The sequence below is a fragment of the Saccostrea cucullata genome, unplaced genomic scaffold, assembly GCF_032062105.1.
Source record: "Saccostrea cucullata isolate Sc308-1 unplaced genomic scaffold, CSIRO_AGI_Scuc_v1 ctg9446, whole genome shotgun sequence".
Taxonomy (NCBI): Eukaryota; Metazoa; Mollusca; class Bivalvia; order Ostreida; family Ostreidae; genus Saccostrea; species Saccostrea cuccullata.
The window spans coordinates 9643-15470 of record NW_026925127.1 but is presented as its reverse complement, the minus strand read 5'-3'; the positions used below and the strand labels follow the sequence as shown (position 1 = coordinate 15470).

At 32.7% G+C, this 5828-nt stretch overlaps 2 long non-coding RNA genes across 3 annotated transcripts; one reads left to right on the top strand and one right to left on the bottom strand.

The window, feature by feature from the left end:
* Nucleotides 1–348: 348 nt before the first annotated feature.
* LOC134268104 (uncharacterized) lies at nt 349–1821 on the bottom strand. The gene is made up of 3 exons (XR_009992290.1): nt 1330–1821; nt 789–883; nt 349–644 (listed from the first exon to the last, which is right to left on the bottom strand). It is a non-coding gene; the product is annotated as an uncharacterized LOC134268104 (long non-coding RNA).
* A 222-nt stretch (nt 1822–2043) lies between these two features.
* LOC134268105 (uncharacterized) lies at nt 2044–5610 on the top strand. Of its 2 annotated transcripts, XR_009992292.1 has the most exons (5): nt 2044–2110; nt 2404–2486; nt 2735–2840; nt 3069–3194; nt 3921–5610. It is a non-coding gene; the product is annotated as an uncharacterized LOC134268105 (long non-coding RNA). The 2 variants fall into 2 exon arrangements; XR_009992291.1 differs by lacking the exon at nt 2044–2110 and having other exon boundaries at nt 2311–2486.
* The last annotated feature ends 218 nt before the right edge of the window (nt 5611–5828 follow it).

Sequence of the window (5828 nt, the reverse complement as noted above, 5' to 3'; positions counted from 1 at the left end):
TTTTTCTTTTTAATTGCCCTCAAAACACGATGAGGCAGCTTTTTACATTGTACAAAACCTCAAAAAATGATGAGTGAGGTGATTTGGTGTTAATGTTTTATTGATTTAGCAATAAAAGGGTCAATGAAGCACCCTTGGAAGAGATGTGGGAGGGCCTGAGAACCAAGAAATTAATTTTTTTTGCCTTAGCTGTACATGTGTACAGAATCATAGTCAGGTTATGGTTTAGGATATATGTACCTTTTTCCCAAATAGCATGTTTCTGCTCATGAACTTTTTCCTGATATGGAACAGTAAAAGGACTTTAGGTGAGAGTCCCTCAAATTTAAGATGACAATCATGCTGAAACAGAATTCATTCAGTGATTAACATTTTATACACCTAGACAAATATATAGTCAATATTTTTATTAAAAATTATGAGTTTGAAGCACACAGTCACCAAAGAATGAATTGATTTTGAAAATTCATACACAATGCAATCACAGTTAATAGCTATGAACTGCCAAACACCCTTTTTTTATCAAGAATACTTTAAAATTAAATCTAAACAATACTTGCCATCTATAATATGAAACTTGAGAACCCGCCTCTTCTTCATGGCAGATCTTTTAATTTTCTCATGGTAGGCTGAGTAGCTTGAGCCTATACAAAAGAAATTGAACATTTTATACGAATACATCTGACAATGATGACTCCCGAGCAAGTCAAGCACTAAATAATGTAAATGTTTGTTCAAGTTACATTTCACGATACTTATTATTTGATTTTTTAAAAATGTGCTTGTACCAAAGAACTTTGGGATCCTCAATCATGTTTTGTCGTCTTCCTCGCCCCGTCTGGATGTTTTCCCTTCAATAATCTGTATACTGATTTCACTCAACCTGTATTTTAACAAAATGGACACAATGAATTAAAATACAAAATGTTATAAATAAAATAAACTTGTTTGTCAATTTCGGAGTTGAAACTCTCAGCCAAGGCATAAATACATCTGTAACTAAGTTTTATGACAACTGATTGTGTATATTCTCAGTAATTAGCAAAAACCCGGTTTCAGTTTCAAATTCCCGGCCCGGCTCGGTTTTAACTACTCATTTTAGTCCCACTTTTCTTTGTCTTGTTTAACATTCCAGAGACATACACCTTTACAGAATAAACTGAAACCCATAAACATTTAATCCCCAAATTATCAAAATACTAATCTAACATTCTGGCAGTAAATAACATATACAGCGAAGTTTTGCTTGACTTTCATTGTTTCACTACATGTATGCACAATGTACTGATCTATGCTGAAAGTGAAAACGGCTGGAAATCGTAAACAAACCTGCAGTGCATGCCAATTCGGGAGTTCGAGCAGTTGTCAAGACAAGAATCTCCTGAAATCTAGACGAGGTTTCAAAAAATTACCACAGGTTGCAAACTTCGTCAAAATAGCGATGCAGACCCGCTCCACTTGATTTGAAATGATTGGCTATTCAACCAAATACACAGTGCCATATTTGGTATGGGTTACTTATCAGAGTAGATCGTTCGTTTTACATTCGAGAAGAGTTTACATATTACTTGAATGAAGAGGATAACATAATACTGAGCTGAAAATTGTGTGTAAAGTATGTTTTAGTAGTTTACAATACAGACTGTAAATGTGCGGGAGATTTTATTGATATTTAAGCTTGAAAACAAAACAAATAAACGTAGGACTTATTCACGGCAATGTATGGGAACCAGTCTAAAAGGCAAAGAAAATTCCGCCAAGTAAACAACAAAGAAAGGGATTTGGGATGTTGTCAGTTCACAGTTGTATGTGTACATTATGTGCGACGGTGACTGCAAGGTAATACATGTGTCTTATTTGTTGCGAATAATTCGTTTCATTTTATTATGGAAATTTATCTGTCCCAACACTAGCAGAAATATATAATTAATCTGACTTCGAAATTCCTTCCTCTCTGTTCCCCCAAGTACATGTAACACTCTTCGCTCTCATTTTTTTTAATTTTCATTGTATATTTTTTTGTAGAAAAAAAGGAATGTGGAGCTAATGCATGCTGCTAAGGATGGAAAGGTCTTGTGTTTATTGGTTGTGCCTAAGTAACCAGTCATAGGTGTACCTTATTTCAATTTTAGGTAATGTCTTTTGAGTTTTTTTTAAGTAGAGTGAACAATGCATTTTTCATTCAATATAAATGTAAAATTCTAGAGATAATTTTTTTCAACATTGCTGGATACTCACTACGTGATTTTATCTAAAAAAGTATTTAAATTATTTTCTCACATTTTTTAAAGAGGCCGGGTATGGTGAAGAGATAATTCATTTTTTATTCAAAATTTTATTTTCCATGCATTTGTACAGGGAGTCTATATACATTTGAGGTGAGCGGCAGATTTAATTTTGAAGATGGGTGACTTTCAGATGTTGTGATGAAGATTGTTGAAAGGGATTATCTACATAGAACCAGTCCATATGAATGTGCAAGTCAGGTGAGGATTGGACTTAAATGTGTAATCAAGAAATGTTTATACATTATGTGCAACGGTGACTGCAAGGTAATACATGTGTCTTCTTTTGTTGCGAATAATTCATTTCATTTTATTATGGAAATTTATCCGTCCCAACACTGGCAGAAATATAATTAATCTGACTTCAAAATTCCTTCCTCTGTTCCCCCAAGTACATGTAACACTCTTCGCTCTCATTTTTTAAAATTTTCATTGTACATTTTTTGTAGAAACAAGGAATGTGGAGCTAATGCATGCTGCTTAGGATGGAAAGGTCTTGTGTTTATTGGTTGTGCCTGAGACACCAGTCACAGTTGTACCTTACTTCCATTTTAGGTAATGTCTTTTGAGTTTTTTTAAGTAAAGGGAACAATGCATTTTTCATTCAATATAAATGTAAAATTCTAGAGATAACTTTTTTTCAACGTTGCTGGATACTCACTACATGATTTTATCTAAAGAAAAGTTTTCAAATTATTTTCTCACATTTTTTAAAGAGGCCGGGTATGGTGAAGAGATAATTCATTTTTTATTCAAAATTTTATTTTCCATGCATTTGTACAGGGAGTCTATACATTTGAGGTGAGCGGCAGATTTAATTTTGAAGATGGGTGACTTTCAGATGTTGTGATGAAGATTGTTGAAAGGAATTATCAGCATAGAACCAATCCATATGAATGTGCAAGTCAGGTGAGGATTGGGCCTAAAAAAAATTTTGTTTGTTTCCTGTAACCCGACCGACCCATTCAAATTATGCCTGGGTGGATTTTTTTCCCTGACAAATGGCAAAACTTTGTTTGATCAATCAGCTGATTCCATTTATTAAATTAAAATAATAGCTTGTAGCTTAATTTGAGACATAAAATATGTCAACCTAGTTTACGTTTACCTTAAATATAAAGAATAATCATTATTATAACAACAGTTTCCCCCTACAACTTTCTGAAGTTTGTTTTCTGCCGCTAGACAGCCATTTTGGACGCCATGTTGGGTGTCCACTGTAAGTATAACACCTGGTATTTTCAGTCCGGGGATGTTTGACCATTCATAAGCAAAAAAAAAAAAAAAAAAAAATTCCGACCTACCGACCCTTGATTTTTTGGGAATGTTACAGGAAACAAACTTATTTTTTTTTTTTAAGCCTTGGACTTCAACGTGTAATCAAGAAATGTTTATATATTACTTAGCTTAGTGAAAGCACACCACAAACATTTTAAGTATCTCAGTAAGTTTCATGGATATTACAGATGTATCACAATCATATGTTTGACATTGAGTCGCATTGTCTAAATTTCCATTATGTTAAGTTATACATGTTTTAGGTTAAAGCTTGTGCTTTAATTTCAATAGAAGTAATGAAAATCTTTTTAAAATTGTATTGTTTTTCTTTATAATTTTGAAAATGATTATTATTAGGACTTGTACAACACCTGAGTACCTAGATGACTGTTGAACTAATTGGTGAACAAGAAAAGATGTCAGAGAGGGGAAACCAATTCAGATGTCATGATCAAGAATATATACTCTTATCAATGATATGATCAAGAATATGTAAACTTGTAATGATTTAAAATATCTTATAGATCTGTAAATCACTCTTAATTACTTAATTGTTCACACATTATCATCTACACTTATGCTATAAATCTTATCTGTATATTAATCGCCCCCTCTTATCTAACCCCCTGCTGATCGTAATGACCTGTGTATTGACTCCTGATCTTAAGGATCTTGTAATGTGCTCCTGATCGTCAGGAACAGATCTTGAGTATATATATAGTGCAACAGAATTTTAGAATAAGATAGGAAGATTGAAATATAGAAGACTTAGTAGATAGAACTGTTAGAGATAGATAAAGTTACTCACTTACTTGGACTATTACCTAATATTTCTTTGATTTATATGTACATGTGATTGTTTTACTTGGATTTTATTTTTTGTGAATTATTTTTCCTGAATGTTTCTATTTGTGATGTGCTGTGTAAGTAAACTGTAGACTAGAATTTCGGCATCTATTTTCAAGATATGAGGAACAAGGATAAATTAATTTATTCATGCAAACTGACATTATGAAATGTGTTGTAAGACCGCTCGGTGCGGCGCTACAAACTAACTAGGAAATATCTTGGAGATTTATAGATGAACATGCAAGCATTCATGATTTTGAATGTTATTCAGCCAGAGAGTTTTTACACAAATTTAATTTTCAGTACAGTAATTTAAACTGGATGTGTAATTTTCAGTACAGTTATGTAAAATGAATATATGTTACTTATTATGATTGTCAATTTTCAACAGGACATAATTGTAGTTTATTTATACGATCACTCTTGCAGAACAAAACACACAGAACTTTTTTTCTCTGTGTGCATCATACACTTGTAAACGTTTTACACCATCATGTATACATATTTTACATCGATGACATGTAAATCGAGCACACACATGAAAATGCGTATATCTGAATACATGCAAACATGCATCTACCATAACCTATTACATATTTTCCAAGGTGTGTGAAGTCGAGCACATACATGAAAATGTGTGAAGCTGGACACATACACAAATACACATGCATCTGCCACAACCTATTACATATTTTCCCAGGTGTGTGAAGTCGAGCACATACATGAAAATGTGTGAAGCTGGACACATACACAAATACACATGCATCTGCCACAACCTATTACATATTTTCCAAGGCGTGTGAAGTCGAGCACATACATGAAAATGTGTGAAGCTGGACACATATGCGAACACACTAACATATATCACAGACATAAAAACATAATCTAAACTAAGTCAAGCACAGACAGGCTCACTAGGTGAAGCTGGACTCATACATGATCTCATGCATTTTGCAAACTGCATCCTCACATATATTCTAATAGATTTTTCACCATTTTTTGTGTTTGTGAATATGTAAAATGCATCATTTTGCATTACAAGTTGAGGATGTTATTAGGCTGTACATAAGCGCAAATCAAATAGCCTTTTATGTAATTTTTTTCACATTTTTAATTCAATTTAAACTGCAAAGTTTATTTTATATATGTACATGCACCATAAAGAATGAATAATATTGTACCGGTATTATATTTTAAGTGAAATGGGACCTCCATTTCATAAGCAGAAATGTGAAATTTATACTTATCATCTGTATTTATTTTTAATTTTGTCTCACATGTATCTGAATGATTAAAGGAAAACAAAAGTCAAAGATAGCTCAATATAATGTTAATATTCAAGGTTATAACTTGATATTGTTTGTGCTGTATATCTGACTCATCATATGATGAGAAGCCAAAATGTAGAATATTTTT